This window comes from Natator depressus, chromosome 8 (assembly GCF_965152275.1).
Source record: "Natator depressus isolate rNatDep1 chromosome 8, rNatDep2.hap1, whole genome shotgun sequence".
NCBI lineage: Eukaryota > Metazoa > Chordata > Testudines > Cheloniidae > Natator > Natator depressus.
This window is the reverse complement of record NC_134241.1, coordinates 10,897,647-10,920,183: the sequence shown is the minus strand read 5'-3', so window position 1 is coordinate 10,920,183 and position 22,537 is coordinate 10,897,647. Positions and strand designations below refer to the sequence as shown.

The following is a 22,537-nucleotide window of genomic DNA, read 5'->3' as shown; positions in this document are numbered from 1 at the left end:
AATATGGCTACATTGTACTGGAATTAAGGACATTATTTCAAGATGGAAGAAGGAAACAAAAATAAAATTGAGGGTAACTTTTCCACAAAGTTTCTAAAGTGGGAATTTGAACTCTTTCTCTCTTACACATACACACAGATTTCCCAGCTTGACTGCCTCTGCTCCTTTGCTGTGGAGTATGTGTTATCTGATACCTCAGTTCTCCCAGCAGGCAGGGGGATACTTTGCTTAGGGCTCCACCCCTAGCCTCTCTGTCGCCAGTATGAGAGAAGAAGACAGAGAAATAGAAATCACTTGGAAAGGGACTAGAGAGAAAAAATAAGTGCAGAGAAAATGGACCGGCAATAACATTTTCCAAGGTAAAACTGATTTTTGTTCATGTGGTTATTTTTTCTACAACAATGGCTTCTACTCCCTAAGTTGTTCAACTCTGAAATGTATTTTGGAGAAAGGGGAAGGAGATCTTCTGACATGGCATAAGTTTCTAAAAGTTTGCAGATTTTACTGTTTCAACTGTGATTTGTACTCTTTTTAGGCACCTCAACAATGCAGCGGAGGTCTAAATATGTGCCTGTGAAAGTGGAATCCCAGAGATAGTATATGTTAGCAAGGTCATTGCCGTTAACTTCTGGGATTCCAATTAAAGCATGAAGTGATAAAGATTTATTTAATACCAGTACTGTAGTTGTGTAAAATTCCTGACATCCAGAGTGGGTTTGGAATAATGCAGAATCGAAATATAGAGAAGCTGGAGTTTTGAGCTGAAGCATAGCTTTCGAAAATGGATACGAAAAGATTCTCGACTAAAAATGATTTTGTTTTAATGATTTTAGGAGTTCTATTCCAGCTGGTTTAGCAAATTGTATAATATTTTATTCTTCAACATCTTTTAGCCCAATCCAAATACACCATTCCGTAGTTACTACAATAGGAAGCAATTAATATAGAAAATATATTACAGAATAACACACGCTCACAACAAATGAAGTAGTTTGTGTATTTTAAATATGATCTAAAAGTGCCTCGAGAACCCAAAATGTCATTCTGTAGAAGATGTGTGCACTGTAATTAGGGTTGTGAACTATTTTGGTGACACAGCCTTACATGGGGCCCATCTACGCATCTGAAGCAAAAAAGTTTATGAACTTTTAACTTTCCCTCTGCAATGCCAAATGTAGAGAAGTTTAAACATTAGTACTTCCAAACAGAGAAATATTTTCATCCAATTTCTTGCAGCATTGTAAAAAGCATCTTAAATTTAAAAGCTGTTTTTCCCCATGTATCTCTTTTTTTAAATACTTGCGTAATAGAGCTGTTTCAAAAGGGGTGGGGGAGAAATGGCACCACTGGAGAAATGATGAGAAGTCCAATTTTTGGCTACTTTCTATGAAAACTGGATTCTTTTCTTCACTTGTTTGTCAGGCAACATTTAATTTTCATCTCAGTAAATGTCCCGCTTCTATTTTTTGACTACATAAAAAGCTATTTTTGCTGCTGAAAATTGCTCCAGTGAAAACGAAAGTAATTTGTAAAATTTGTGCTGAAAAGTTGCAAAAGTTATGCTCCTCTTTTACTTTCACTATTACACAAAATTCGGTACTAAAGGGAATAGCATTTGTTTTTTATTCTAAAAGTGTTTGCTTATATTTGTTCAAAACAGAAAAGGCCAATAACATTTTTGCTCTTTTTCAGCAGTTTCATTTCCTGAGATAGACATTAGTGTACTTATATTAGCAGACTTTGATACTGGAGAGGAAATTATTAAAACAAAACACAATCTTTGCTTAAGGGTCAGAAAAAATACAGTGGTGTCACTTTGTGCAAAGATACATTTAAACTCAAACAGGCCTAATTCTTGATCATAGAATCATAGAATATCAGAGTTGGAAGGGACCTCAGGAGATCATCTGGTCCAACCCCCTGCTCAAAGCAGGCACAATTCCCAATTTTTTTTTCCCCCCTCAGGGATTGAACTCACAACCCTGGGTTTAGCAGGCCAATGCTCAAACCACTGAGCTATCCCTCCCTCCTTACTCTAGTTTTGCGCCTGTGTAACTCTAGGGACATCAGAGGAGATACTCTACATTATTTAAATCAGCATGAGAGGAGACTCAGGCCTGTGCAGCTCAGATGTGGGTGATTTTTGATTCCTGGGAATATTGACATCACTAATTGTACCACTGTCCTGATGAATGGCATGTCACAGTAATGGCACTGGACTATTTTGTCTTGCTGAATCATTTGGGTTGATAACTAAAAATAAATTTGTTAGTCTCTAAGGTGCCACAAGTACTCCTTTTCTTTTTTTAAAAAGAATTGTGTATGCATGTATATGTATGGAAGGTTGGTTTGGTCCTCTTTAGCATTGTTTATCTATAACGTCACTCATTTGCTCTTAAGATAAAGATATAGATATATCAATGTGCTTTCTACTTGCTCTAGATTGTTTAGTCATAAGAGGCCACCATAAAATGTAGTAGTCTTGACAGTTGCACTCCATGACAGCCAAAAGTATCTGCGTAATGAATGGATTGATAGTTTAGCTGTAAGCATCATGTATGCACACATGTACTGTGGGCTGCATTAACTTTATTGTAACAGATATGACAGACCGCCACAAATACAGCTATAAATTGTATATTTTTGTGGAAAATGTTCCTTTGTTTTAAAGAATAAGTTGGTTTCACATATTAAAAAACAGGAAAACTTTTTTATCTCTGCTGCAGCGTAAATCTGCTCTATTACATCCAAGCATCTCCAGAAGGGTGGGTGTAACCCAGAGAATTTGGCCCATTATGTGAGCAATGTGCTGTATTTCCAATGTTTCCACTATTTAGGGCTCAAAATAGTTTTCCTGTGGCTTTGGCTGTGCAGCCACAAGGACAACTTTCAGTGCATAGCTATTGTCAATGTTAGCCCTAACTCCACGACTGAAAGTGGAAAAGTGGACATCCAACTCAGTGGTTTGTCAACAGATTGCTGTAATGAGTATGATGCAGCATGTTAGACCTCCCCACCATCCCATATATGGAATGTATCCCATCCAGATGTCAGACACTTTCAAAATTGAATATGCTCAGGAGAGTATATTGACATTTGGGAGTGACAACCTTTCAGAAACTGAGAACATCCGTGTAGCCAATAACCTTGGAAGTTATATACCCAGGGTTCTGTGCCGGACACACAATGTACTACACATTTAGAGGAGCCATAAGGTATGCAAGTTGCTACTTTCACTGGGAGGTCGATAATGCGACATCCAGTGGCCAGTTGCTGATGTTGAAATATTAGTGAATTTGCACAAAGCACGAAAAACACCAGCGCTTAACAGGAGCACCATGTGAAGGTTGTTGTCTTGCAAGTGAGTAAATCTGTAGTGACTTAAAAATCTGACAGCAGAGCTTAAACCTTAAATAAAGAAAAAAAACCCTGATAATGAGCTACCTGAGTATAATAATAGGGCAGGAAGTTTATAGTGATGTGGGAATAATTTCCCTTGTATATTACAACTTTCTATAACTTCCGTTTCATGATCCAGCATTTCTGTTCTCAGTGATTTAGAGAACAGGTTCACAACCTGGTGGACACAAAAAGCTCCAGGTAGAGTTGTGGCATCTCTCCTGTTCCTTATAGCCAGAAGGGAGTGGGTCTTAAAATTCTGGAAAGTGTTGTTATAACATGGGAACACAGTATAGAAAAGGTTGAGAACCGTTGATTGAGAGTTAATAAAAGTGAGAGTACACCACGGTTCTCTCCATGAAAGCTAAAAGGAGTATAAGATGAAGGATGATCTATGCAGTGAACAACATTGGATAGATATTCTGAGGAATCAAGCAATTTTAAATTCCTCTCTCTGGTATTTCCTCTGTGAGAGTGTTTTATTTTGAGTTAAGTAAATGGGACATTTTATCTGCTCTTCCAGGAAGTTTTTCTCCTCTTCAAGGACCACATCCAATTAACAGTGTTTTGCTCCAGCAAGATTCTTTCTTTAATGGGAGTTGGATCATGCTGTAATACAGAAACTTGAAACAGTATTCAAACAAAGGGTCCCCTTGTTAGTAGCTTCTTCTGTGACCTACTCTGTCCTTGATCCTATCCACGTTTCACTTCCCATGGCTTTGATTAGTATTTTTATGCGTAAGACTCCCAATCTACTTTTGTGCGCTATCTCTGTTCAGTCTTGCACTTTCACCACCTTCCAGACATATCAACATGGATATCTCATCAACAGCTCATGCATGCACTTCTTCTGTGTTCTTTTCAGTGCAGAGAAGTCCGTCGGTGCTCAACTGAGAATAGTCGTATTAATCTTGCCATAATGTTCCTTGTTTATAACATCTTCATTAATATATCAGTGTTTGATCGCATGCTTGGTCCAAGTCATTTTTCCAGTCAATTAATAATAAAACGTTTGTGGCTTTAACTTTATTCATAGATATAACATTAGCTTTCCCTCCACTGCTCTACAACCTCATTTTAATACCTAGTATCACACATCTGTAGCACCAGCACACAAGGAGATACTGTTGCACATCCTTTCCCTTACTGTTCAGTGAGCTGTCATTTGTCATTCAACAGCAGATCGCCAGCAGGTGGGCAATGATAGCAACAATAATGTGGAAATGCTGTCTAGTAATGCAAGCAAAACTATTTCCTGACATTTTTTCTTCACATTCGGATAGGTCACAGGGACCTAACAGGACATTTCATATTGCTCCAACTAACTTTAAAAGGAGTTTGTTATACTTTTTGTTTCTGTTCTGCAAAAGCATCCACACTGTACCATTATAGAACTCAAGGGCCATGCACCTGATAAGTTAATATCCCATAGTAGCCCATAATTCACCACAGATGAGTGGTTAAACATTTTACTCCCTATTTTGAAAACACTTATAGTACATGTGGGGGGAAAAGAAAGTCTAAGCCATACTAAACCTCTGAATTTACTTTCTTGCTGGGAAGTAGCTATTCGTCATGTATTTTGCTTGTTTTCATCAAGCAGTGAATAGTGGGGTTACCCGAAAAGATGAAATGGATAAAAAGAGGAACAGCAGCTCCCTCCCGATCCCTTAAGCTCTCCTCAAAAGTTGATCCTATTCTTCTGCACAGACACCTAAAAAGTGATGATTCCTCCCCACCATAACACTTGTAGATATAAGTGATATGTTTGCCCTTCCCATCTTGGTAAACTCAGCCAAAACACAGATGGATTGCTTCAAATTCCTCTCCCCTCCCTCTTTTTATGTAGCCCTTCCCTCACCCCTATTCCCCAAACAGGCAGCAGTGAGAGGGAGTATGCTTGTAGATTCATAGATTCCAAAGCCTGAAGCAGGACCGGCTCTAGGCACCAGCAAAGCAAGCACCTGTTTGGGGTGGCACAATTCCAGGGGCGGCATTCCGGCCGTCCCTTTTTTTTTTTCTGCTTGGGCAGTTGCGCTCTCGGAGCTTGGGGCGGCAAAAGATATAGAGCCGGCCCTGGCCTGAAGGGCGCATTGGGATCATTTAGTCTGACCTCCTGTATAACACAGGGCAGAGAACCCCCCAAAGTAATTCCTAGGGCATGTCTTTTAGAAAAACATCCAATCTTGATTTAAAAATTGTCAGTGATGGAGAATCCACTGTGACCCTTGGTAAATTGTTCCAATGGTTAATTACTCTCACTGTTAATATGTATGCCTTATTTCTGTTCTGAATTTGTCTAGCTTCAACTTCCAGCCATTTGGTCATATTATACCTTTCTTTGCTAAGTTTAAGGCTTATTGTTAAATATGTGTTCCCGATGTAGATTTTTGTAGACTGCAATCAAATCACCCCTTAACCTTCTCTTTGGTAAGCTAAACAGATGATTGAGCTCCTTGAATCTGTCACTATAAGGCATGTTTTCTATTCCTTTAGTCATTCTTGTGCCTCTTCTCTGAACCCTCACCAATTTATCAACATCCTCCTTGAACTGTGAGCAGCAGAACTGAATACAGTATTCCAACAGTAGTCGCACGAGTGCCAAATACAGAGGTAAAATAACCTCTCTACTCAAGATTCCCATTTAGGCATCCCAGGCTTGTATTTTGGTCACAGTGTCGCATTGGGAGCGCTTGTTCAGCTGATTATGCACCATGACCCCCAAATCTTTTTCAGAGCCACTGCTTCCCAGAATAGAGTCCCACATTCTGTAAGCATGGCCTACATTCTTTTCTCTCCAGTGTATATGTTTATACTTAGCCATATTAAAACCCATATTGTTTGCTTGTGGTCAGTTTACCAAGCGATCAAGATTGCTCTGAATCAGTGAGCTGTCCTCTTCATTATTTACCACTCCCCCCATTTTTGTGTCATCTGCCAACTTTATCCGTGATGATTTGATGTTTTCTTTCAAGTCATTGATAAAAATGTTAAGTAGCACAGGGCCAAGAACCAGTCCCTGTGGGACATGACTGGAAACACCTGTTTTATGATGATACCCCATTTACAATTATATTTTGAAATGTATCTGTTAGCCAATTTGAAATCCATTTAATGTGTGCCATGTTAATTTTATATTGTTCTAGTTTTTAATCAAAATGTTGTGTGGTACCTAGGCAAATGCCTTACAGAGAACTCAAGTATATTACATCAACACTATTATCTTTATCAACAACTTGTAATCTCACCAAAAAAAGAGCTCAAGTTAGTTTGAGTCTATTTTCCATAAACCCATGTCAATTTGCATTAATTAGATTACCCTCCTTTAATTTTTTATTAATCAAGTCCCAAAACAGATGCTCCATTGTCTTGCCAGTATTGATGTCAGGCTAACAGGCCTCTACTTACCCATGTCATCCCATTTACCTTTTTTAAAAATTGGCACATTAGCTTTCTTCTAGTCTTCTGGAACTTCCCCAGTGCTCCAAGACTTGTTGAAAATCAACATTAATGGTCCTGCAAACTCCTCAGCCAGCTCTTTAAAAACTCTTGGATGCAAGTTATCTGGGCCTGCTGATTTAAAAATATCTAACTTTAATAGCTTCTGTTTAACATCCTTCAGACCATACTACTGATATGGAAAGAGTGTTATCATCAGCATATGATGAAACTATATTTCCCCCCAAATACAGTTCAGTAATATTTGTTGAGCATATCTACCTTTTCTGCATTATTATTGATAATTCTACCACTTCCATCTAGTAATGGATCAATACCATGGTCAGGATTCTTTTTGTTCCTAATACATTTAGAAAGCTCCTTCATATTGTCCTTAACTCTGCCGGTCATAGAGTTCTTCTTATGTCCCTTTGCTTCCCTTATCAATTTTCTACAATTCCTAACTTCTGATTTATATTCATTACTATCAACTTCCTCTTTCTTCCATATGTTTATATATATAGTTGCTTTCACCTTCCCTCTAAACCAGGTCATTTTTTAAACTAGTATGGCCTTCTTTCCCAGTTGGCTGATTGTGGCTTTTGGGGCATCTAGTAAGGTGTTCTTAAATGATTCCCAATTATCATTCATATTTTTCTGATTAAATTCTTCCTCCCAGCTGATTTAGCTCATAATTGTCTTTAGCATTATGAAACTGGCCCTATTAAAGTACCGGGTATATATATTACTGGTATGAACTTTATTCTGCTTGCATAGTATAAATATGATCAAGTCATAATCACTTGTACCTAAGTGATTCTGTGATCAGTTACTCTTTATCTGTTAGGACAAGGCCTAATAAAAAAAGTCTCTTGTGTTGGCTGCAACCCTTTTTGAGTTAGGAAATTGTGATCTATAACCTGTAGAAAATCAAGGATGTTTTAGTACTGGCAGCGTGAGACCTCCAGCATATGTCACTCATATTGAAATCCCCCATGATTACATAGATTTTTTCCCCCTACACATTATATATAGGCATGTAAGGAGGCAGTCATTCTGTTCCCATTTGTGATTTGGTGGTTTGTAGCAGACATCAACTTTAATACCCCATCTTGTGCTCCCTGATGTCTATCAAAAATGGTATTACCTGTTTCTGAGAGTGCCACACCCCCTTCCCTTTTGCCCACTTGATCCATCCTAAATAGTTTATAGCCATTCATTTTTACAATCCAATCGTGTATCCTCCCACCAGATTTCAACTAGATTGAATTTATGCTCATAAATGAGAAATTCCAATCTCCCCTGTGCTACCCTATCCTCCCCACACCCTTATGCTTCTAAGCTGAAATGAGGAATACCCCATCCCCACCTTGCAAGAATCAACCTCTTACTTAACATGGTTGTAAAATGGTTTAGAAAATGTGTAATACAAACACGTTAACTATTTTTAAACTGTTCCTGCCCCCTCCCAGCAGTTTTAAAGTTCAATTTAAACAATGTAGTCATTTTAGGAGTCACAGGAAGGCCAAGCTTTTATAATTCAGTAACCTTTTTGTAGAGTTTCCTTACAATTCAAACATCTCATTTAGTTATCAAACTGCTAGTTTCCAGCTAAACAAAAAGAAATGCGATGTTCATATCCTGAATATGACGAGAAGATCAGAATTATATAACTTGAGATGTACATGTTGCTTCTAATAATTTGGGGCCTGATCTTATCATTGATTTCAATGGGCTTTGAATCAGGCCCTGTGGCACTGTATTAATAATAAATATTAATAATAATTATTACTGTAGCACCTAGTAGCCCTAGTTACGGACCAGGACCCCATTTGTGCTAGACGCTGTACAAACATAACAAAAAGACAGTCCCCGAGTTAGCCCCAGTGTGAAGGGGGCATAGACTGTATTATATGACAGACAGGGATGGTTTTAAGAGACAGCTGTCACAGTAATCTGTCCTCTTTACTAACACTGGAGGAATCTATTGGTAAATGGAGCTGAGATCATCAGAAAACATTTGCCTGAGTTTAGGAAGCAAGAACAAGATTTTTATAAATGTGCATTTGCAATTGCTTCTGCATAATCTGGACTCTCAATTACCGATTAAATGTCCGTATGACTAGATGTTTAAGTAGTGATTTCCATGGAAATTCCTACAACTGCATGCCTGCATTTCTACAAGTCTGGGCCTGTGAGTATGAAAAATAGTAGATTGACTTCTTTTTGGAATTCAAATGGTTTCTGTCAACAATACATTCAGGGTGACTTGAGTCCACTTGTTGCATGTTTTATATTAACCTAGTTATGTTAGTCATGATGGAAGTTCTGAAGCATAGGTGGGAAGAAAAACGTATTAAGTACTGCACTTGAGATCCGCCCATCTGATCTAAATTGATACACACCATGTCTGAGGTGGTCTACTATTTTTTGTGACCGCGATTTTGTAAGGGCCTTAAGAATATACAAAACTTGAATTAATGTTTATAACATGTCATTTCTACCTCCCTGTTGACTGGAAGGAGGTAGTCCAAGTTCCGCTCATTTGGTCTTTGGACACTTGACGTTGGCAACATTTTTCTCACTGAATAATTCTTTGCCTCTACTGCAAAACAAGGAGAGAAACTTTCCTCTCACCTGCTGGAATATATTCATCATTAGCTTGCTCCAAAATGTTGAGCATACTCTTCAAAATAATACTTTGCCTTCAGAGATGCTATGTGGTTCAAGCATTGTGCCCAGCGCAACCTCCTCTGTAGGTTTAAATTAAGAATTGCATACCTCTTTATGTTTTGTCTCTCCCACTCACTCCCCAACTTAGAGTGCTTTAACCTTCTCCATCAGTAACAGGACTCTGGCATTTTTGTACAACATACACATAATAATGCTATTGTATCTTTCATCAGGCTGTGTAAGACTGTGTTTAGTAACTCTCCAATACGAGTGCATTTTGTTTCATGGAGACATGGCTGACACATGAACAACGCCTAAAATGCCTGCTGCCTATTTGTTATTCACGTTATTAATTAAGCTAAACAAAAGGGTTGGAAAAGACCCAGCTTTTTTATTGTTGTTGTTCCATCTTCAGACTGGTTGCCCAAGCCAGAACAATTGTTATCCTAATGGCTACAAAGAAGGTGATGAAGCTCCTTCGAAGAACTTTTATTTTTGCAGGATAGCTATTTTATTTTTTAAATTTATACTTCTAGCAGGATCTTGATAAAGTACTTCCACAGTAAAAAGAAAAGGAGTACTTGTGGCACCTTAGAGACTAACAAATTTATTTAGTCTCTAAGGTGCCACAAGTCCTCTTTTTGCAGATACAGACTAACACAGCTGCTACTCTGAAACCTCCACAGTACATATTTTGTAACTATAGTTTAATTTCTGCAAAAATAAATATTAGCATATTATTTTTCCAGCTTTGTCATTGGTGCAGAGATGTTGTATCAAAAGGAGGTTGACAGCGTTCACTGGCTAAACTACCTCTAGCCTTTTTCTCCACACTTACTAAATTGCAATAGAAACATATGCCTGGAGAATTACTTGAGCCCTCTGTGGGTGTGTCTACACCGCAATTAAACACCCCTGGCTGGCCCATGTCAGCTGACTTGGGCTCCTGAGGCTTGTGCTGCACAGCTGTAAAATTGTGGTATAGGGACCATGCCAGGGGGGAGGGATCCAGAGCCTTAGCTCCAGACAGAGCCCAAACATCAACACTGCAGTTTTATAGCCCCGCAGGCTGAGCCCCACAAGCCCAAGTCAGCTAACATGCGCTAGCTGTGGGTGTTTAATTGCAGTGTAGACATAGCCTGTGTCTGTCTAGTCACAACATGCTGGGGGAAATCATTCTGCTGAAGATTTCTATTTACACTAGACATAATCCTGAGCCACAGCATTTGGATCTGGATCCAAATGTTTCCAAAGCTCAGGTGTTTGAATCTAAATCATAAGTTTGGCACACTGCAAAGGCAGTAGAATGACACAAAATTTAGTTTGGTTGAGTTTTTGATTTAGTTCAATTTCTAATTTACACAAATAAAATGTGTGGGTCTTTTTGGCTTACTAGTACATACTGTAATGCTCATTATATTTTCCTGTCTCTCTAACTCTATTTTCTAATGAATACATTGTACTGTTCTATGAATGTCTACCTTCTTGCGTTTCCCTGCAATACTCTATCAGCTATTGCGTTGCTATAGTTCTTCAAGAAAGGTGTCTGTCCACTCACATTTTCAAGGAAATAAGAATTGCAAGAAAAGTACAGGACACAATTTAATTTTATGAGACACCATCCCACAGTTGTTTTGTTTGTGGTACAATAATTACATAATGTATGATTCTTTACAGGATTATTGCTGGGCAACATCCTTTTTTTAAAATGCTACCAAACATTTCTTAGTAGCTCCTTATTAGATTACAGGTAGGGCGTTCAGAAATTTAAGAGAAGTCCTTCATCCACTGTAGTTTTACAATACTCAGCTTGCCACCAAAAAAACACAACAAAAACTCCTGTGGGCAGGGAAGTTATTGTCAAGACCTGAGTAGTGTTTCATCCATGACGGAAGCCAGTGCTAACTCTCATGACCAGAATTTCCCAAGCTTTGGGGTAAATTCCCTCCTTTTGGGTTTGGAAGGGGACAGCACCCAGCACACAATGGCCTCCACCAGAGTCACAGCCTGAGTGTCTGAATAGGGGGCGGTATGAAACACTGAGAGGCTGAGGAGGGTTTAAAGTAGAGGAGGTGGAAAAGGTGTTTCCCCCCACCCCGACAAATAATTGAAATCGGTAATTTTATGGCCAAATTCTTCATTTTGGAAATACAACCATGATGCCTCCTGCGTGTCATAGTTTGATTGCCCCATGGTCACACTACATCTCCCACCATGTGCTATGGCCTCCCCTCTTGCTGAGCCACAGTGGTGCTTTATGGGAGTCCCTGGCCCACAGTATGCATAATGTAGCCAAGCTGGGGAAAACAGCCCATGGAGGAGGGAATGAGGCAGCTCAATGACATCACCCCTGGGGCACCAGTGCAGAATCTTGAAATTGAAAATGTTCCATTTTCATGGCCCCCCAACCCCCAAATAGTTTTGTCAAAAATCCAATTTTCTGTTGAAAAAAATAATTTTTGATTAAAAATATCCACCCTGCCCTAAAGACTGTTGCCCTTCCCCATCCAGCTCCCTGCTTGTCATCCTCCCTGCTCTCCACCCTTACTTCACCCTGACCCTAGCTCCTCTTCAACACTCCCCCATCCCCACCTCCTCCCACAGACCCCATCTGCCCCCCAACCTCCCTGCTCTCCACCCTGACCCTAGCTCCTCTTCAACACCCCCCCATCCCCACCTCCTCCCACAGCCCTCCGTCTGCCCCCCAACCTCCCTGCTCTCCACCCTGACCCTAGCTCCTCTTCAACATTCCCCCATCCCACCTCCTCCCACAGCCCCCCATCTGCCCCCCGACCTCCCTGCTCTCCACCCTGAACCTAGCTCCTCTTCAACACCCCCCCATCCCCACCTCCTCCCACAGCCCTCCGTCTGCCCCCCAACCTCCCTGCTCTCCACCCTGACCCTAGCTCCTCTTCAACATTTCCCCATCCCACCTCCTCCCACAGCCCCCCATCTGCCCCCCGACCTCCCTGCTCTCCACCCTGACCCTAGCTCCTCTTCAACACCCCCCCATCCCCACCTCCTCCCACAGCCCTCCGTCTGCCCCCCAACCTCCCTGCTCTCCACCCTGACCCTAGCTCCTCTTCAACACTCCCCCATCCCACCTCCTCCCACAGCCCCCATCTACCCCCCAACCTCCCTGCTCTCCACCCTGACCCTAGCTCCTCTTCAACACCCCCCCATCCCACCTCCTCCCACAGCCCCCCATCTGCCCCCCGACCTCCCTGCTCTCCACCCTGACCCTAGCTCCTCTTCAACACCCCCCCATCCCCACCTCCTCCCACAGCCCTCCGTCTGCCCCCCAACCTCCCTGCTCTCCACCCTGACCCTAGCTCCTCTTCAACACTCCCCCATCCCACCTCCTCCCACAGCCCCCATCTACCCCCCAACCTCCCTGCTCTCCACCCTGACCCTAGCTCCTCTTCAACACCCCCCCATCCCACCTCCTCCCACAGCCCCCCATCTGCCCCCCAACCTCCCTGCTCTCCACCCTGACCCTAGCTCCTCTTCAACACTCCCCCATCCCACCTCCTCCCACAGCCCCCATCTACCCCCCAACCTCTCTGCTCTCCACCCTGACCCTAGCTCCTCAACACTCCCCCATCCCATCTCCTCCCACAGCCCCCATCTGCCCCCCAACCTCCCTGCTCTCCACCCTGACCCTAGCTCCTCAACACTCCCCCATCCCACCTCCTCCCTCAGCCCCCCATCTGCCCCCCGACCTCCCTGCTCTCCACCCTGACCCTAGCTCCTCTTCAACACCCCCCCATCCCACCTCCTCCCACAGCCCCCATCTACCCCCCAACCTCCCTGCTCTCCACCCTGACCCTAGCTCCTCTTCAACACTCCCCCATCCCATCTCCTCCCACAGCCCCCATCTGCCCCCCAACCTCCCTGCTCTCCACCCTGAACCTAGCTCCTCTTCAACACTCCCCCATCCCACCTCCTCCCACAGCCCCCATCTACCCCCCAACCTCTCTGCTCTCCACCCTGACCCTAGCTCCTCAACACTCCCCCATCCCACCTCCTCCCACAGCCCCCCATCTGCCCCCCAACCTCCCTGCTCTCCACCCTGACCCTAGCTCCTCTTCAACACCCCCCCATCCCACCTCCTCCCACAGCCCCCCAACCTCCCTGCTCTCCACCCTGACCCTAGCTCCTCTTCAACACTCCCCCATCCCCACCTCCTCCCACAGCCCCCCATCTGCCCCCCAACCTCCCTGCTCTCCACCCTGACCCTAGCTCCTCTTCAACACTCCCCCATCCCACCTCCTCCCACAGCCCCCATCTACCCCCCAACCTCTCTGCTCTCCACCCTGACCCTAGCTCCTCAACACTCCCCCATCCCATCTCCTCCCACAGCCCCCATCTGCCCCCCAACCTCCCTGCTCTCCACCCTGACCCTAGCTCCTCAACACTCCCCCATCCCACCTCCTCCCACAGCCCCCCATCTGCCCCCCGACCTCCCTGCTCTCCACCCTGACCCTAGCTCCTCTTCAACACCCCCCCATCCCACCTCCTCCCACAGCCCCCATCTACCCCCCAACCTCCCTGCTCTCCACCCTGACCCTAGCTCCTCAACACTCCCCCATCCCACCTCCTCCCACAGCCCCCATCTACCCCCCAACCTCCCTGCTCTCCACCCTGACCCTAGCTCCTCTTCAACACCCCCCCATCCCACCTCCTCCCACAGCCCCCCAACCTCCCTGCTCTCCACCCTGACCCTAGCTCCTCTTCAACACTCCCCCATCCCCACCTCCTCCCACAGCCCCCGACCTCCCCGCTCTCCACCCTTACTTCAACTCCCCACCTCCTCCCCTGTAGCTGGGATCGGGTCAGAGCCCGCCCTGCCCAGCCGGCGCCTGCGCCTGCGCCTGCGCAGTGCCGCGGGAATCTGCCTGCGCGCGCGCTCTCGCTCTCTCTCTCTCTCTCCTCCCCCGCCCCGGCCCAGGTTCACATCCGGGGCTCTGGGCCCGGCTCTGCCCGAGCGGAGGCGCCGTGTGTGTCCCGCGGTCTGAATAAAGTTTTGCCGAGAGCGAGGCTGGGGCCCAGCGCTCCCCGGCTGCGCGGCCGGTAAGTGCGAGCAGCGGCCTTCCCCTTCCCCCTCCCCCAGCGCCCAGGGCTTCTGCAGCGGGTCCCTGACCACACTGGGACCGGCCCCTGGAGAACAGGGTGCCCTCTGGAGCGGGCTGGGCTGGCTTGTCCCGTTGAGAGGGAGAAGGGGGGGGGCTGAGGAGGGCTGGTCCGGGGTGGGGGGCTGGGTTGGAGGTCGGTGAGGCTGGGGGGCCGGGGCGGGCGGCGGGGAGGGCTGAGGAGGGGTCCGGGGGTCGGTGGACGTTGAGGGAGGCTGGGCGTGGCTGGGGGGCGGGGGGGGGAGTCGTGGGTCCTGTGGTTCCGACGTCTTTTCTCCAGCAGCCTGTGGAGGGACGGGGCGTCCCGGCTCGGCAGGTCTGCTGGAGGCTTCGCAGTGAGTGAGGAGCTGCAGCCTGGCTTCACACACCGGGGGTGGGGGCGGAAACCCAAGGGGCTCTGAGACCCGTAGGAAAGATGACCCCCCCCCCCCGTTTCAGCGGAGTACCCATAGAAACAACGAGGAGTCCGGTGGCACCTTGCAGATTTATTTGGGCACAAGCTTTCGTGGGTAAAAGACCCTCACTTCTTCAGATGCACGTGGAGGAGAAGTGGGCTTTTTACCCACGAAAGCTTATGCCCGAGAAAGATGACAGAGACGCTTCCCTGTGAGGGGAGTGGAAAGAGTGGGGCTGTTTAGTTTAGTGAGGAGACTTCAGATGAGACGTGAGAGGTGAGTAAAGTACTGATCAGTTGCGCCTGTTTACACTTTCTGGTAATGCAAATGTAAGGGGGCGGGCCATTCAATGAAATTGCAGATCAGCTCACTTAATGCTGATAACTGGGAATATGTTTTGTGTGTTCATCCCTGTGGAACTCCTTGCCTCAAATTGTTGAAGTTTAGGATTTAACAGGATTTAAAAAAGATGAGGAACTAATAAGAACAATCCTAGTTACATTATCTACAACGTAAACAGGGCTGTAAACCCTCATGATTTGTGGCATACATTTGTGGAGAGGTGGTTATTCCGTAATTATAAGGATATTCCATTAATTATTCACTATGGCAGTGGTTCTCAACCTGTGGTGTCCACAGACTATGTCTAAGGCAGTGGTGGTCCCCCAACATTTTCAGGTCATGCCCTCCCTTATCCCTATTTACAATTCCTCCCCCCAGGCTGGGAGCAGGACCACGGGTGGGGTGGGATGGGGGCATGGACAGGGTAAGGGTGCTGAGGCTGGGAGCGGTGCCATGGGGCTGGCCCAGGCCTCATCTGCACCCCTGTGAACGTTCCTCCACGCTCCACAGTTTGGAGACCTCTGGTCTAAAGGGTCCGTGAAAGACTTAGATTGAAAACTCACTGAACAAAATTCTTCTATATATGTAGACAATAGATTTCCAATGGGGTCCACACCTTCACTGGAAAATTTTTAGGGGTCTGCAAATAAAAAAAGATTGAGAACCACTGTACTATGGGATTTCTTGTACCTTCATGCAGTACAGACCATGGCCTGATACAGGATATTGGATTAGATGGACTACTCTGATCTATTAAGGCAGGGGTGGGCAAACTTTTTGGCCCAAAGAGCACATCTGGGAATTTAAATGGTATGGCGGGCCATGAATGCTCACAAAATTGGGGTTGGGGTGCGTGAGGGGGTGAGGGCTCTGGCTGGGGGTGCGGGCTCCAAGGTGGGGCCAGAAATGAGGAGTTCATGGTGCGGAGGGGGCTCCAGGTTGGGGTGCGGGAAGGGATGCAGGCTCTGGGGTGGGGCTGGGGATGAGAGGTTTGGGGTGCAGGAGGATGCTCTGGGCTGGGATTGAGGGGGGCAGGAGGGGGATCAGTGCTGGGGCAGGGGGTTGGAGCATGGGGGGAGGCTCAGCGGCGCAGGATCCGAGCGGCACTTAACTCAAGCTGCTCCCGGAAGCAGTGGCATGTCCCTTCTCCAGCTCCTACACAGATGCGGGTCCAGGTGACTCTGCACGCCGCCCCTGCAGCTCCCATTGAAGCATCGGAGGCGGGCATGCTGCTGGAGTTCATGGGAGCCGGAGCGGGGCCATGCCTTGGCTTTTGGGAGCCACGTGGTGTGGCCCCCGACCCTGTGCCCTGGCTGGAGCGCCAGAGTGGGGCAAGCTCCAGACCCTGGTCCCTAGTGGGAACTTGCAAGCTGGCTTAAAACAGCTCAGGCCTGCGGGCTGTAGTTTGCCCACCACTGCATTAAGGCAATTCCTGTGTTTCCATGGCTTGTGGTCTGATTAGGGGGACATAATAGAGGAAGCATGGTCTTGTGGTTAAAACACGAGACTGGAAATCAAGTGACCGGTGGGTTTTTTCCATTTCTGTGACTTCCTATGTGTACTTGGGCAAACTATTTAACCTCTATGTTTAATTTTTCTCTTCTGTAAAGTGGGGGTAGTACTTCCCTGCCTCCCAGAGACATAATTCACTAATGTTTGTATAGTGCGTTATGGTTCTTTAATGGAAGGTGCTATGAAATTGTAAAGATTATACTTAATGAATAACTTGGAGATCGGATCCAATATAATGAGATATCCAGGGAATAACTTGCAACGTTTGTATTATTGTGCTATACTTCCATGTTGTCTTGTTTATAGCTGCAAAATTCAGTTGTAGATACCATGTCATGCTACTCTCCTCTCGCTGTAATAGAGCAACTTACTTTAAACCCCAAATATTCAGCTATGGTGGTCAGCACTTTTTTTTTTCTTTTTTTTTTTTTTTTTTAAAGAAGGATTATTCAATGCACACTTTTCCCAGCTGCAGTAATGCTTAGGAAGCCTGATGTTCATGAGTACCATAACTTTGTCAGATTCTGAATCTTGTTTTTGGTTGTGTTCAACCTCATTTCCCCCCTTCCCTCTATCTACATTTTGCTGCCACTTTCATCAAAAGCTGCTATATTTCTCACTAGTCAGCAAACAATGGTGCTACAAGGTGATGGAAAAGCTAGTAACTTCAGTAAAGGCGTTTTAGTATAATTTTTGAAAATATTAAAATGTAGGTCTTAGATTACAATAAACTTTATGTAGTTGAATAAATATGCTGCTTGATTTCTTAATTTGATCCCCACAGTAAGACAGTAGAGGTTCCACGCTTACCCTCACTTGAATCAAACTTTGCTGACTAAGCCTTGAAATTACTGTTAATTGCCTCAAGGCATTTATTTTTTAAAAAACATCTGCCCAGTGGTTTGCCTAACTTAGTGAAACCAGCATATTTTGCTTCCCGATATGGAGGATATATTATAGAGGGGAGAGGAAATTTTGAAAGAAAACTTTTTCAGTGAAAGCAAAGGAGACACAAGATAAATAAAGTAAAGATGATTAAAAAATGAATGGGGGAAGGATAAAGTAACTTCTTATACTTTCCCTCTTCTCAGGGGAATTTTAGAACTATGAGGAATGCAAAGGAAGGATGGGATGCATTGAGAGAATGTCATCAGTGGGACTTGGATTGAATTGTTTCTCTGATATTTTTAGTTACTGAAGTTAATACATTTGAAGACTACACACTACAGTGTTGAATAACTTCCTTGCCCTCCTGAATTTTAACCCATGGCTGAACCTGAAGGAGCTCAAGCCTACAGACCATATTTTTCTTTGTTTCCTTATTTTTGCTATGAAGTCAGACTTGTTTTGATGACCTGCTTTATAATCTTTATATTGATAGAGTACTTATCTTAATGCCTAGTATTGTTCTCATCTCTCAATGCAGAATGCAAATAATGGTTTATTAAATGCACTATACACATTTCAAGGCTTGCTTGAACGGTCTTTACAGAGGATTAAATCTTTAATATTAAGAAGCAGTTCTTTGTAACTGGTCCATTTTTAGATTCTGCTGTTTAGGGAGGTGTTAAGTGAAAGTGCCTTATTGTGTAATAGTTCTTTGCTTTTAAAATAGAGTTTAAACCATTGCATAGAGATGGTCTTTGTGACAGTTATATATAGTGTTCTCCAAAGACTTTTACTCTTCTCCATTCTTGGGAGGTGGGGTGGGAGGAGCATGGGTGATCTGATTTGAAATGCAAAGTAAATGAAAATCTCTTCGAACAAATCAGTATAGCTGTTACAAAGAACACTGTAAAAGACTTTAAAAACTCATCTGCTATTGTCTATAAAATATGTCATCAAAGTGGAGCTCCTGCAGTAAGGGAACAACCTCATACAAATTAATGGTATTTATCCTTATCACATGGAGTATTTGTGCATTTCATGGCTCGCATTGATAACTCATTTAAAATTACTTTCATATTTAATATTTAATTTTAATATTTAATACATTATCTCACACATCCGTGGTCTTGTAAATTCTTATGCTGCTCTTTGATGGAAACCTCTTCAGCAATGTTCCTGGATCCATGCAAAAGAGTTTGGCTGGCACATCAACGTACTTGTCCAGTGCAGATTGGCAAGGTATAGAGCAGTGTCTGCCAAGTTTGTATCCCTGTTGACCTACTACCAAGGATAACTGTCATCCTTGACATAGAGGACCTTTGTCAGACTAGTTGACGCTGATCCACCAATTATGAGGTAGTGTCTCTGAGTTCTGGGTCAGTGGATGTCACAAACTGACAAATCCAGAATGTTTTGCCATTAACTCACAGTGCAAGGGAAAGAAGTATGTTAGTGAATTACTATAGTTAGTCTTCCCTTTAAATTCTGGGGCTTTTGTAAGCTTGTAACAGCTTTAACATAGTGGAATCTTCTGTATATATTTCCTCTTTTTTAAAAGAAAAAATATTAATGGAAGTTTATAAAATCCCTCCTTTTTGGTGAAACTAGGACTGTCTTTGTGTACAATTCATTTTTCTCATGGATAGTGTTTAGCGTCTTGTACTGTATTTAGGTTCTTGCACATGCACAGCTAAACTTTTGGAAGGGTTCATGCAGCTTCTTAAATGTCTTTTTTTTTTTTTTAATGTGTTGTAGGGCTTTTGAAAAGGGCTGCCTTGATAGACCTGGAGAATGTCTTCCATTTTTCCACAGAACAGGTATAGTATGGACTGTAGTTGAGTAAATTTTTACCATACTTTTTTGGAGAGAGTGCCTGTAGTGATGAGTGTAGTTCATTTTAAATGACCATCTGGTCCTTGGTATCTTAACTGCTAAAACTACCCACATAGGCATCAGTTTGTATCCTTGTTTTGGTGACTTCCTCAGGTTAATAGTTGTTAATTGCGAGTTTTCCACTTATATAGACATCTGCCATAGTTTACCGAGTTACAGTGGTAGACATGGATATCATCTAAGAAGATAGTGATTAGAATGACAAATTTATATTTACCTTTGTTGGTAAGCTTCATTTAAAAAAATCTGTTTCAACTGATGTGGGACTATGGAAATAAAAAAAAAACAAGTATTGAATTGGATTGAAGCTTTTATTTTTAAATCATTCAGTTGTGGATGTTAAAGCTTGTTTTTTAAGATCAAGCTATTTTTTTATTTCTAATATCTATATTTTTACACACACACCCCCGCCCCCAAATTGCCTTACTTTGGATGTTTGAACAGAAGCAAGCGACTTTAATGGTAATGTGAAATCAATTGTCACTAAGGTTTATATGGAAATCCAACTGGCTGAAAGTTAAAACCATTTTTCTAAAATCTGCCCAACTTCCAATTTAGTAGTCTGTAAGTAGATTATTTTTTAAATTTAAAGTTATATTGTGTTTGTGAAAGAAGCTGAATTTTTAGTTCTGAGGAGGAAACTTGATATTCACAGAACAAGTATGGCACAAACAGCGGTAATGCAGACTTCCTTTTAGCCACCCCATGAAAGTTCATCATTCATTACTTGAAATGAAACTGGTTCAACATGGGAAAGTGACTTGTTCTCAGGCCAGGTCGACACTACAGATCTATATCGGTATAACTACGTCGCTCAGGGGTGTGGATATTTTACACCATGTAGGCAGCACTATGTTGAAAGGAGAGCTTTTCCTGTCAACATAGCTACCGCCTCTTGGGGAGGTGGATTAACTATGCTGACAGGAGAAGCTCTCCCTTTGGCATAGTAGTGTCTTCACTAAAGCACTATAGTGGCACAGGTGCAGCATTGTATGTGTAGACAAACCTTCAGTGACCATTCAGACTTTCATATATGTGGTAGAATTACATGGACAACTCTACTACTGTAACCATCACTTCCTAGAAACAAGCAAGGAATTATTTGTCCTCAGGAAAAGACTATAATGAATCCTGTGACATGGGTACAGTGTAAACTAGCAGTGAATATGAAATGAGTTAGCTCACTAGGGCGCCTTGTGAGTTGGCAAAGTGATGCCAGAAAATATATCTGCACAGAGGGCAAACATCAACAGAAGGATTGGACTCTAAACAAAATCAGGTGCAGTGGAAGAACAGTAAAGTTGCCTCGTAGTTTCAAAGATCTTGTTAATCAAATTATTTAGTTTCCATCATAGGAAGAGATGTTGTAAAGGGTTCATGTGTTATAGATCAGTATATATACAAATGTATGTATATAGTTAATATAAAGAAAACCATCTATGGCACATAATATTTGTGGAACCAATAAAGTTGTTGTGAACTGCAAATGGCGTCTATAGTATGCACCTTGTAACAGACATGACTGTGGAGATTCTAACCAAATTTGCAGTTGTGTAGATAATTCTAGTGGGCAGCTTGTTGTTTATATTATGAAACTGAGTCACTAAAAGCTACTTCTTTACTGACAAATACGTTCGTTGTTTCAGATTGGACAGGGTGTTCAGGAATCCTTATGTTTCTGTCTCTTGCATTTTTAAAACTACTAAGTAGACTAATTTATCAGGAAGAGGATAGTTCTTCTGCTCCTGCAGTGTAATCTATTATGCAATTCTTGTCCATTTCGTCCATCTAACAGTTCAGATGGAGAAATGGAGGGTTTATCTCATATCATTATATACCAACCACATGTCATCTTTTGTTGATATGTTCTGGCATGCGTCTTGTTCAGGTCCTATTAATCCAGAAGCTTGATTGCCATGATATTGGGCCAGTGGTGTTTGTAATGAAAGGTGTTGGTAAATTTTTTTCGCATATAGGTAAGTGTGAGGGGAAGAGAAATGTGTAAAATCAGAGCTGTGAATTGTTTAATTTTGGTGATAGGGCAGTTGTTTGTTTCAGCTACCAGTCTCATAGTTGTTTCGTTCAGTAGCTGAAAGACTTACAAATAAAATATTTCCTTGACAAATGAAACTTAATCTGCCATTTCTACTGATAACCAGCTTTGTTTATATTCAGCTGGCCTGATATGGTACTAAGAAGGGGTTCAAACAATGGACTTGTTCACACAGATTGTTTCCTTCCATTTGCTGCAACTATTAGAAAGAACCCTAGATCTATAAATCAAGTCTGCCCCAAAGTCTAGTTTGGATATAGAGATTACTTCCTCTTGTGTTCAGTAATGAAGCACACACCATGCCACCTACCGAGTTACATTATGTTTTTATACCACAAGTAAAGAGCCACGTGCATTACTTGGGCACGTTAAAGTACTTTTGTATAGTTTAGGCTATCAAAATATTTCGCAAACAACCTGACATTCCAAGTACTTAAATAGCTGAGTAGGATAGATGTTTGTGAAATGCATTGTGGATTCTCTAGATTTCAAGGGATTTTATTTGGTCTGTTAAAACTGTTCATGATTGCTTTTTTTTATTTGTGAAAAGGAAACTAGACACAATGAACACACTTGGTTGTTGTCTGAGATGAGCTCTTGGGTAATTTATGTATACCTTTCTGAATAAGCACCTGAGCTTAAAGTTCATTTTTGAACAGATGATCTTCTTGGTGAGACACAGTGTTGCACTGCAGCCACAACTATTATAACACATATGTCCTTGCTTTAAAGTATCAGAAAAGCTGACTTTTGAACATGGGTGTTCCATTGAAATATTTAAAGCAGCGGTCACTGTGGTACCTCAGAACCTT

The 22,537-nt window shown here is 43.1% G+C and overlaps 1 protein-coding gene across 3 annotated transcripts in view; it reads left to right on the top strand.

The window, feature by feature from the left end:
- Positions 1-340: 340 nt before the first annotated feature.
- SMAD5 (SMAD family member 5) overlaps positions 341-22,537 on the top strand; it is a 37,150-nt gene continuing 14,953 nt past the window's right edge. For 2 of the 3 annotated variants that reach the window (XM_074960406.1, XM_074960409.1), the window contains exons 1-2: positions 14,440-14,583; positions 19,535-19,596. The gene's annotated coding sequence lies outside the window, so the exon portion shown is untranslated. Of the gene's footprint in view, positions 360-14,439; positions 14,584-19,534; positions 19,597-22,537 lie in introns of those variants that run through there. The other variant, XM_074960408.1, reaches the window with a different exon arrangement.